Here is a 12,665-nt window from a genome sequence, read left to right as displayed (position 1 = left end):
ACTAGTAGAAAAAAACGGATTTAATGGCATTCAAAATGTGCCCTTATAGAGAATTAATGTCACTTTTTGAACGCCATTAAAACAGGCGAAATTTTTGATATATAATGGCGTGTAAACCAGAAAGCATTATTAAATGTGCCGACGTGTCATATCCGCGTGGCAGGGTACTGGGAAGGGTTTTAATGGCGTTTCTCTTTCGAACGCCATTAAAAATCTTGTCAGGTTTTAATGGTGTTTCTCTTTTGAACGCCATGAAAAATCTTGCCAGGTTTTAATGGCGTTTTTCTTTCGAACGCCATTACAAATCTTGCCATGTCATACAACGCGCGAAGTTCAAACTTTAAATGGCGCTGTAAAGTTGGCGCGTTATTTAACCTATTGTGGCGATATTTAGTTGACCGCCATTATTTGTGGCTTTTTTTTTACCCAAAAAGTTTCTTAATTATTGCTCTAAAAATAGATATTAATAATATTAGTAGCCTGCAGTTCAGCACTAATACATATATCAATAAAAATATAATCTTAACACAAAAAAACAACAAAAAAAACAATACATGATACCATTCTTTTTATATATAAAAAAAAAAAAACCATTCATAATACCATAACTTCTTCTAATTTCCAAAGCTAGAAAAGATTTCTAACTATGATTCACAGGTTCATCAAAAATAAAAATAAAAACAATTAACATCCACCATATTCATAAGTTCAAACTATATCTAACGTCTTCACCAAGTTCATAAGTTCTAAATATGTTTCACATATCCGTCTTTGTCTTTCTTAAAAATGTCATCTAAAATAAATTGATACCATTCGTCACGAAACTCGTCGATGTCCACTTGATTGTATGTGTCTTGATCGCGCCACTAAAATAAGTTTATAAAGTAATATGTTAGAAATTAAAATTTAAGCTATATAAATATCTAGTTTATATAATACTTACAATTTTGATGCAATTTTGGAAACTCGAGAATTTAATGATGTCTCTCATCATTATAAGGACGAAATATCCACACTCGACGGTCGATGGTTGTTTCGGTACCTAAAAAAATTTAGAATTATAAATCCACACATTTTGTAATATATGAAATTAAAGTTATATAATTCGTACCTTAACTATCTTCCACGCGTATTTCAAATCTGCCCTACACACGACATGATATAATATATTATAATTATACTTTACCTATGTATTAAAGTTCTTTAACTAATATACTTACAAGTAAAAGATTGTCGCTATATCATCCGACACTCTTTTGTTATTCAACAGATCTAAATAGTAAGCCGTATTTTTTGAATTATCAATCACCACGAGTGTCCAATGATACCTACAAAAATAAATTTATGAATAATATGTCAAAGCTATAAGAGAAAATGACTTTGTCATAATAAAATAAAACTTACATGTGAATAAAAGGCATGAGTAGCAATTGATTGGGACTCAAAGCCTTCGCTCTACTCAAAACATGTTCCCCGCGTCCTATCGGTTCGTCATAATGCTCTATTCCATCATTGGTTTCGACTTTCGAACATGGCCGGAGAAACCAAAACTGGATTAACAAACGCAAAATTACCCGTCTTATGTTCTTCTTGCAGCGCATAGAATAAATGCCTAATCCATGGGATAAAAGTCTCATTCAATAACATATATATATATATATATATATATATATATATATATATATATATATATATATCACTACTACAAATGTTGGATTATACAACTCACTTTCTACAACGCTTATGAAAAGCGTTGTAGAAACTAGTGATTCTACAACGCTTATGACAAGCGTTGTAGAAACATGGTGTTTCTACAACGCCTATGGACAAGCGTTGTAGAAACTTGGTGTTTCTACAACGCATATGGTTAAGCGTTGTAGAAACTTGTAGATTCTACAACGCATATAGTTAAGCGTTGTAGAAACATGGTGCTTCAAATTTTCCACAACGCTTTAAAAATCCGTTGTAGAATCCACGCCGCGGCGTAATGTGTTTTCTGCCGCGGCGAGAACTTACTACAACGCACAGTGAAAGCGTTGTAGAAAAATGTAATCCGCCGCGGCGAAATTCATACCTCGCTGCGGCGGGTGGTTTCTACAACACTAAACAAAAGCGTTGTAGAAACTTGTCGCCGCGGCGGGGTATCAATCTCGCCGCGGCGAATATATCTCGCCGCGGCTAGAAATATTCGCCGCCGCGGCGAGGTGGACACCGTGGCCAAGCAGTTTGTTAAGAAACTGTCTCGCCGCGGCGAGTGAGGAATCTCGCCGCAGCGAGATGTTCCTACAACGGTTTTAAAATCCGTTGTAGGAACATCTCGCCCCTGCCCCGCCTCCACCTCGCCCAGCCCCGCCCCGCCTCCACCTCGCCCCTGCCCCGCCTCCACCTCGCCTCTCGCTCGCCTCCACCTCGCCCAGCCCCGTCTCCATCTCGCCCAGCCCGGCCTCCACCTCGCCCAGCCCCGCTCCACCTCGCCCAGCCCCGCTCCACCTCGCCCCCTGCCCCGCCTCCACCTCGCCCAGCCCCGCTCTGCCCCGCCTCCACCTCGTCCAGCCCCGCCTCCACCTCGTCCAGCCCCGCCTCCAACTCGCCCAGCCCAGCCTCCACCTCGCCCCCTGCCCCGACTCCACATCGCCCAGCCGGCCTCCACCTCGCCCAGCCCCGCCTCCACCTCGCCCCTGCCCCGCCTCCACCTCGCCAAGTCCTCGCCTCCACCTCGCCACGTCCTCGCCCAGTCAGGCCTCCACCTCGCCCAGCCCCGCCTCCACCTCGCCCCTGCCCCGCTTCCACCTCGCCCCCTGCCCCGACTCCACATCGCCCAGCCGGCCTCCACCTCGCCCAGCCCCGCCTCCACCTCGCCCCTGCCCCGCCTCCACCTCGCCACGTCCTCGCCTCCACTTCGCCACGTCCTCGCCCAGTCAGGCCTCCACCTTGCCCAGCCCCGCCTCCACCTCGCCCAGCCCCGCCTCCACCTCGCCCCTGCCCCGCCTCCACCTCGCCACGTCCTCGCCTCCACCTCGCCACGTCCTCGCCCAGTCAGGCCTCCACCTCGCCCAGCCCCGCCTCCACCTCGCCCCTGCCCCGCCTCCACCTCGCCCCCTGCCCCGACTCCACATCGCCCAGCCGGCCTCCACCTTGCCCAGCCCCGCCTCTACCTTGCCCAGCCCCGCCTCCACCTTGCCCCTGCCCCGCCTCCACCTCGCCACGTCCTCGCCTCCACCTCGCCACATCCTCGCCCAGCCCGGCCTCCACCTCGCCCAGCCCCGCCTACACCTCGCCCTTGCCCCGCCTCCACCTCGCCTCTCGCTCGCCACGTCCTCGCCTCCACCTCGCCACGTCCTCGCCCAGCCCCGCCTCCACATCGCCCAGCCCCGCCGTCACCTCGCCCAGCCCGGTCGCCCAGCCCGACCTTCACCTCGCCCAGCCCCGCCTCCACCTCGCCCCCTGCCCCGCCTCCACCTCAACCCTGTCTCGCCGCGGCGAGTGAGGAATCACGCCGCGGCGAGACGTTCCTACAACGGTTATAATATCCGTTGTAGGAACACCTCGCCGCGGCGACGACATATTTTCGCCGCGGCGAGGGTTTTTAGGTTTTTTAGGTTTTCACTATAAAAGGCCGTTTTCAGTTTTTTTCTCATTTTTTCCAATACCCACACACGAGACAACCATTTTCGGCCGCATCTCTCCCATTTTTTTCTTCCAAAATCCCTCGCCGCCCCAAAATCTCGCCGTCGCCTTGTCCTCGCCGCCAACTCTCTCTCGCCTTGTCCTCGCCGCCATTTTTCTCTCGCCGAGTCCTCGCCGTGCTTCCTCTCGCGCCTCTCTCTCTCTCTCTCTCTCTCTCTCTCTCTTGCCGCCTCATTGTAAGGTATGATTTTAAAAGTTTTTTAAGGTAGTTATTGATTTAATTTCGTGTTGTTGATATGGATTTCTTGTTGTTTACCCGAATTGCATATAGTTTGATTTTTTTAACTCACAAATTTAGGGTTTTGTTTGATTTTCTCTTTTTAGAACAAGAAATTAGGGTTTAGGTTAGTGGAATTTGAATGAGTGAATTTAGTGAAATTAGGGTTTTGTTGATATGAATGAATTTGAATGAGAATTTGAGTTAAATTGAAATGTCCGGATTGTGTTTGACATATTGTTACATAGGTTAGTGGTTAAAATGGTTATGTATATTAATGTTGAGATTGAATTGTTTATGAATTTGTGATTGATCGAATTGTTCATGAATTTGTGATTGGTCGAATTGTTTATGAATTATTTATGATTATGTTTTGTAGGAGCTTGAAAATGCATCGAACTAAAAACACGGCGGGCTCCAAGGCTCCGAGCTCTTCCAGAGGTCAGAGTAAAGGAAAAAGCAAGCGACCTCGTCAACAGTCTCCCGAAGAGGAATACAACTCGAGTATCTTTACTAGCAAGGTCGCGGAGGAACGCTACGACAAAATCTTGCCGCGTAACATTATCCATGAGAGAGGATTCAATGTAAGCAATACGTCGGATATAGGAAAGCAAATCCGCAACATCATAGTTGGTCATGATTGGGGGAGGTACTGTGCTGTACCCGAGTTCGATTCGAAAGTCAACTTCGTGTACGAATCCTACGCAAACTTGCCGGACTCCCAAGGTGATGTTGTGACGGTCCGAGGGAAATGGGTCGATATGAGTGTCGAAGCTATCAACGATCTTCTTGGGACCCCAGATGTGCCTTTCGAGAACGAGGGCTATCGAGAATGGCTAAGAAGTTGCAGCCATCAGGAGATGTCGCAGGTGTTGTGCATTCCGGGAGAGGATTGGGTCACTGAAAAAGGAAAAAGGGTACTCAAGCATGACCAACTCACCAGGATCGCTAAAGCGTGGATTTACTTTGTTTGCGCTCGTCTCTATCCGATCAAGCACTTCACCACTCTCGACGAGGATCGTATCCAGGTGTTGTTCTGCATTGTTAAAGGCCTTTCCATTAACGTCGGTCGATTCATCTATACTTGGATGAAGAAACTCGACTATACTAATGAACGACACGGTTTGCCATATCCGTCGATCATTACCGGCCTTTGTACAAATGCGGGGGTACCACGCTCGAAAAGGGATACGATCAACAGTCCAATGGGGCCTATTACGGATTCCATAATCGAGCGGTACAAGATTAGGGAGGACCACAAGCGGAGGAAGCGGAGGAAGAGAGGGAAGCGGAGCCCCTATTGCGCTTACCAGCACCTCCGGTAATCGACCCCGCCACCATCGACTACATTGCGCATTGGTCCAACTATCTCGTCGGGGGGTTCCAACACACGCAACAGTACATGCACCAACAAGCGGAGTATGGCGCCTCTCACATCAATCAGTTGAACGATCTCTACCCTCGGTGGGACATCAACCAAGAGAATCAGGTGTTATTTCCTCCATATCCTCAGTACTCCGACTATCCGTACGCACCACCACAGTGGCCACCGCATATGGCACCTCCTCAATATCCGGCGAACCCACCACCACCACCACCGAATGACGAGTAAATTTCAAGAACCAACAACACCAACTCTTCCATATAAATTTCAAACTCTTTTTAAATTTAAGTTTCAGTTTATTGTGTTTTATTTGTGTGTTTGAGACTTCAGTCTTTGTTTGAGACTCGTTTGGTGTGTTTTATTTCATATATGTTTGAAACTTGATGTTATATGTTTAAGACTAGTTTGGTTTGTTTTATTGATCGTAGAAATCTTAATTGAATGATCATTTTTAGTTGGAGAACAGGTTAAATATTGGAAAAAAAGTGAATGATTAGGTGGTAGAGTGCTTCGTCGCCGCGGCTAGGTACCTTTCTCGCCGCGGCGTGACTATTCTCGCCGCGGCACTGTATAGTCCCCGCCGCGGCGAGTACTCTACGCCGCGGCTAAAATATTACTTCGCCGCGGCGAGATTTTGATTTTTTTAATACCGAGACTCTGTGTTTTTTAAGAACTTTACTCGCCGCGGCGAGGTGATATTCCTGCCGCGGCGAACTTCCCTCGCCGCGGCATGAAATATACGTTGCCGCGGTGAGGTTTCTACAACGCTTTTTTAAGCGTTGTAGAAAGGTTCTCGCCGCGGCAGGATTTGTATACGGCCGCGGCGAGTGTTGTACTCAGCCGCGGCGACGTTGGAGAAATGTAATTTTAATGTAAATGACATTGTATAGAGAAATTTTGAATGAAAAATAACGTTGTCCACAGGAGAATAACATAAAATCCAAAATGAAAATACATTATCTAAATGTTCAATATCAAACAAAAATAGGATCTATATCCTTACGAAGTAGATGTGAAACATCGTCATCATCAAAATCATCCATATGTTGATCAATTGGCGGTAATCCTGATGTGAACGGAGGAATGCTAGACATGTCTTCGTCTTCTTCTTCGTTACCGTTTCTCGCTTTCATATGAACCACTAACGATAACTCAGGATTTGCTGGATCCGAAACATAAAACACTTGACTTGCTTGCGAAGCCAAAATAAATGAATCAGTCTCGTAGCCAATCCGTCTAAAGTCGACAATTGTAACTCCTTCATTATCAACTTTAACGTGATTATTGTCTGCCCATTTGCACTTAAATAATGCGACTCGCAACCCGCAATAATCAAGTTCCCAAATATCTTCAATGTATCCGTAAAACTTCATAAAAGCATGTTTTGGATTCTTATCTTTTGCCGACGAAACATGTAAAGCTTCGGCAAACAATGTAACACCACTATTTTGTACAGGATGCTTGTTGTCTCGTTCTCTTGTGTAAAATGTAAAACCATTAACAGACCAAGCAGTGTACCTTGTAACCATTGAGGAAGGCCCGCCAGATAGTTTACTCAACGTAGATGAATGTCCTGCCTCTTTAAATAAGCGTTTTCCAAGCCAGTTTTGAAACAAACGGTTGTGCTCTTCTTGCAACCATTTTTCATTTCTACCCTTCTTTGGATTATTCACTTTCAACTCATTCAAATGAATATCCACAACTGGCGTGACCTCGGAAACGTTGTGTAGCACATGGAGACTTGCTTGCTCCCATTCTTTTCGGTTGACGATCGAATAAGTACCTGTAATGAAACAAATACTAAAAAATAATGTTCATATATAATTTAAATAAACAAATAAAGTGTTAAAAAAATACCTGTAGATAGAGCTTTTGAATCAAAATTGGTATTCTTGGGTAACCCAATTTCGTCTGTTTTAGCTAAATACTCAGAACAAAACTCAACCGACTCTTCTGCTATGTAATTTTCAACTATGCTTCCTACCGGCCTATTGTAGTTCTTCACGTAGCTTTACAACACTTTCATGCAAATCGGACAACCAATCAAGCATTTCACAGAGTATCCTGACAAGTTTCCATAGGCCGGAAAATCGTTAATATTCCACATTAACATTGCCCTTAAGTTCAACGAATCTCCACGGTAAGCGTCTTTAACTTCCATCCCTTTCTCCCATAACATCTTCAAATCATCGACCAACGGTGCCAAATAGACATCAATATCATTTCCTGGTTGTTTCAGTCCTGAAATAAAAAACGTTAACATCAAGAACTTTCTCTTCATACATAGCTTTGGAGGGAGATTGTAGTTCACAAGTATAACCGGCCAAACACTGTATTTACTGCTCATCATGCTGAACGGGTTCATTCCATCAGAAGCTAGACCAAGGCGCAAATTTCGAGTATCAACACTGAAATCCTTATACTCTAAATCGAATGATTTCCACTGTGCAGCATCAGCAAGATGTCTCAACATACCATCATCGATACGCTTTTCGGAGTGCCAAACCATGTTCTTCGCGTGTTTGACACTATTAAACATTCGACGAAAGCGCGGCATTGGAGGAATGTACCATAACGACTGAAATATATTTAACGAAAATCAGTAATAAATAATGAATATGAGCTACATGTATTTCCTAATCAAGTGATGAAAATGTACGTACCTTAACTGGAACTCCTTTAACCCCGTTACATGGAATTTTACCCTTCTTCCACCGTGACTCTTTGCACGTCGGACATTCATCTAGATCTTCATACTCGTGTCTATATAAAACACAATCATTTGGGCACGCATGGAATTTCTCGTACTTCATGCCTAATGTACCCAAAGTCTTCTTTGCTTCATACATACTTAAAGGTACTTTATTGTCTTTCGGAAATGCTTATTTCAGTGTTTCCAACAATAGAGTAAAACTAGTGTTTGTCCAACCCCCCGACGCCTTCAAATGAAATAATGTAACTAAAAATGACAACTTCAAATAGCTTGTACACCCTTCATATAATGGTGTCTCCGCATCATTCATCATGGACTCAAACAATTCCGGTCGCTCAACAAAATCGTTCTCCAAATCATTCATCATTCCGCACATATCATCAATATCATCTTCAACATCATCCTCATTTGCCGTAGAACGAAAAACCTCACCATGGTAGAACCATCTTTGATACGAGGTCATTATTCCATATGCAAACAAATGGGTCCGAACGACATCAATCGAAAAATGTCTATGATTTCCACATTTAATACAAGGACAACGAATAGATTTCACATCTACCATGTTCTCTCTAGCAAAATCACAAAACTCATCTACACCTTTCCGATATATCTCATTCAATCTATTCTCCCACATCCACTTTCTCATCTTCATAGAAAAACCCTAATTATACAAAAAAATTGCCCATTCTAATTAGTAAACTATCAGGAGAACAACAATTAGAACAAGTTAAAGAAGAACTTACAAGATTTGAATGTGTAGATGAGACTAGTAAACGAGGACGCTCTAGAATGAGTAAGAAAGGTACTGGAAATATTTTTTCGAGTGAGGTTATGAGAGAGTTCAAAGTGAAAAAGACCAGAAATGAGAATTTATATCACCAGTCTCGTGTCACTCGCCGCGGCGACATTTCTACTTCGCCGCGGCGAGACATTCTACAACGCTTCCAAAAGCGTTGTAGAATGTCCTCGCCGCGGCAAAAATATGCATTCGCCACGGCGACAATATCACGCCGCAGCGAGGTACAAATCTCGCCGCGGCAGGAGTCCTGCGCCGCGGCGGGAACACGTCGTCGCCGGGGCGAAAATCTTACCGAGAGCACCATGTTCCAAACATATAGTCTCGCCGCGGCATCATACATTTTACGCCGCGGCGAATGTATTCCTCGCCGCGGCGACAATTCTCTTTCGTCGCGGCGAGGATTCTACAACGCTTGTTTAAGCGTTGTAGAAAGGGGTCGCCGCGGCGAAAATTGTATACTGCCGCGGCGAGGACATCTAGGGTTACCTCGCTGCGGTGATGACACACACTACTACAAATAAGCCTTTCTGGTGCGGAAGGGCATTAGGTGCGACTTGTCGCACCTAAAAGTCGCACCTAAATGGGCAACAGGTGCGACTTGTCGCACCCAAAGGGCTCCAAAAATGAAAAAAAATTCGCTGATTTTAAGTGGTATTGGGTGCGACTAGTCGCACCTAATACTTTTGAAACCTTTCAGGTGCGACTAGTCGCACCTGAAAGTCCTAAAAAAAATAAGCGCTCAACTTCTCCCCCTCATTTTTTCATTTGTCTGACGTGGTATTTATTTATTTTTTACTTCCAGGTGCGACTAGTCGCACCTATTATGGTTTTTAGGTGCGACTAGTCGCACCTATTCTAGTATCAGGTGCGACACCTGATTACTAGGGTTTGTTTTTAAATAGCTTCGACTTCTTTCTTCATCTCTTCACAACAACAGCCCTCCCTCTCTCTCTCCCTCTGCACTCTCCCTCCCTCTGCGACTCTCCCTCCCACCACCATCTCCCTCGCTCTCTCTTTTCCGAGGTACCACCGCGAGCCACCACCTAGGCCACCACCGCGAGCCACCACCGAGGCCACCACCGCGAGCCACCACCGTGAGCCACCACCGCGAGCCACCACCATCTCCCTCGCTCTCTCTTTTCCGAGGTACCACCGCGAGCCACCACCTAGGCCACCACCGCGAGCCACCACCGAGGCCACCACCGCGAGCCACCACCGCGGGCCACCACCGCGAGCCACCACCACAATCTCTCCGTCACCACCACCTCCGACCACCATCCCTCCGCCACGACCACCTCCGACCACTATCTTCTCAGCCTCGGTATGTTTTTTATTTTATTTTTGTAAATTATGACCTTTAGTGGTGCCTCGGCAGCCCCGGCCATCATCTCGCAGCCCCGTCCTCGCCGCGTCGCCTCAGCCCCGTCCTCGCCGCGTCGACTCAGCCCCGTCCTCGCCGCGTCGCCTCAGCCCCGTCCTCGCCGCGTCGCCTCAGCCCCGTCCTCGCCGCGTCGCATCAGCCCCGTCCTCGCCGCGTCGCCTCAGCCACGTCCTCGTCGCGTCTTGTACCTCGCAGCCCCGTCGGTGAAGGTTAGTGGTTATTTATGTTAATTAAATTAATTGATTAGTTATAGTAATTAGTTAGTTAAGTTCATAAATTAGGTAAATAAATTTGTTAAGTTGTTATTTATGTAATTAATTCACATGTTTATAAAAATTCTAATTAGTTATTACATTTTAATAAGTATGTTAATATGTTAGGTTAATAAGTAGTTAATTTAATTCACTTGTTGATTAATTTGTTAATTTAATGAATGAAGTATATTTGTGTTTAATAAGTACATGTATTAATTATTGTAGTTATAATTGTTAATATATATAGTGTTTATAATTAGTTTAGTTAACTAATTAATTTGTAGTGGAAATCAAATTGGTTATAAGTTGTTAGTTTAGTTAACTAATTAATTTGTAGTTTAATTGTTAACAATTTGTACTTAATAATGAAATTGGTTATGTAACTAATTTTAAATTTTAAATGTTAGTTTAATTAAGATTGAAATTGGTTAATTGTTTAAACTATAGATATTGATAAAATGTTGTGACCGAGCCACGGAGGCTCGGTTTAGGACTTAGTTAATTAATATGATAGTTTCTGGATGGATTTTAAATATTTTTAAAGTAGTTTGCAGGTTTTTGGTTTAACAATATTATAGGGGAAATTCTGCCAAAATTTCGGTAGAGTTTTGAACCAATTAGAATCGAAATCCACTAGAAACAGTCCATTTTAAAAAACAATCCATTTTCCAGGATTGTTTCCAGGATTTTGAGGCGCTTTAGTATCTTTCCCACAATTTCAACAATCCATTTTAAAAAAATAAGATACCTTTCACAGTCTCTCTCTCATTCCTTCTAAATTCGCTCTCGGTCCTTTTGTAAGATCGGACTTTCAATGCTAATTAATAATTCACGTTGTCTTTCTCGTTCAGCGAAATCAATGTCTAATCCAAGTAGAGATTGGGTTACCGAGAACGAGAGGTTGAGCTTGCAGTATAAAACAGGGGTTAACGAGTTTATCCGCATTGCAAGCAGACAACCGAACGAAAATGGCCAATATCGTTGTCCTTGCAAGTCTTGCAACAACGTGAGATGGCACGCCATCGGGGTCGTAAGACATCACCTCCTGGACAATGGGTTTACCCCAGGCTACACAGAATGGTATCATCACGGCGAGCGCCTTGTCCTTACTCATGGTGAAGACCCCATTGGAACTGATCAGAGAGGAGTAGGAGGATTGCACGACGCCCTGCATGATATCATGGACCACGAGGATTTCGACGACTTTGCGGATCCGACCCCGAGCGAGGTGCGTGCGGAGGAGCAAGTGGAAGACTTATTTGCTGAGTTGGAAGCGGAATTGTACCCTGGATGCAAAGAGTTTTCGTCTTTGTCGTTCTTGGTTTCGTTGATGCACATCAAAGTCACGAACCATTGGACGAACAAGTCGTTCACAGAACTCTTGCAGCTCTTGAGGAAGTCTCATCCAACCGGTAACCGAATTCCAGAAAAGCACTACGAGGCAAAGGCGAAACTGAAGTGCTTCGGCATGGGGTACGAGATGATCGACGTGTGCACAAACGACTGCGTCTTGTTTCGAAAAGATCTCGAGAAAGCTGAAGTGTGCCCAGTTTGCAACGAGAGCAGATGGAAGCCGACTGGGAAACAGATACCGCAAAAGATATTGCGATATTTTCCCCTGAACGATCGATTGAAGCGGTTGTACGCCTCTCGACACACGTCGCTTCAGATGCAGTGGCACGAAAGAGATCGCGTCAGAGAAGAAGGCATTTTGCGACATCCTGCGGACGGTACAACGTGGAAGAACCTGGACGAGAGATACCCAGAATTTGCCGAAGAGCCTCGGAACGTGCGGCTTGGATTAGCTTCTGATGGGTTCAACCCGTTTGGAGAAATGAGTCTAGCGTACAACATGTGGCCTGTGGTGTTGGCTGCGTACAACTTGCCGCCTTGGTTGTGCATGAAGAAAGAGTACCTTATGCTGACGCTTTTGATTCCCGGGCCGAGCTCACCAGGAAAAAACATGGACGTGTTCTTGCAGCCACTAGTTGAAGAGCTGAAAGAATTGTGGGAGACGGGATTCAATGTTCGAGATGGAGCCAACGATGAAGTGTTTCGGTTGCGTGTTGCGCTACTATGGACGATAAACGACTTTCCGGCTCGATCGTATTTATCGGGATGGAGTGGCCAAGGGTATCTCGCTTGCCCCACGTACAACCTTGACACGCCGTCACTGAAAGTCAGAAACAGAATTGTGTACTACGACCATCGTCGATTTTTGCCCACG

At 45.0% G+C, this 12,665-nt stretch overlaps 1 long non-coding RNA gene across 1 annotated transcript; it reads right to left on the bottom strand.

Moving 5' to 3' along the window:
• Positions 1 to 543: 543 nt before the first annotated feature.
• LOC149380921 (uncharacterized) lies at positions 544 to 1,044 on the bottom strand. Its single transcript, XR_016301996.1, has 2 exons — positions 944 to 1,044; positions 544 to 866 (listed from the first exon to the last, which is right to left on the bottom strand). It is a non-coding gene; the product is annotated as an uncharacterized LOC149380921 (long non-coding RNA).
• Positions 1,045 to 12,665: the final 11,621 nt, after the last annotated feature.

The sequence above is a fragment of the Urtica dioica genome, chromosome 11 (genome assembly GCF_054948205.1).
Source record: "Urtica dioica subsp. dioica isolate 48M chromosome 11, U.dioica_male_clone48M_v1_H2, whole genome shotgun sequence".
Classification (NCBI taxonomy): Eukaryota; Viridiplantae; Streptophyta; class Magnoliopsida; order Rosales; family Urticaceae; genus Urtica; species Urtica dioica.
This window is presented reverse-complemented; position numbering and strand designations above follow the sequence as displayed.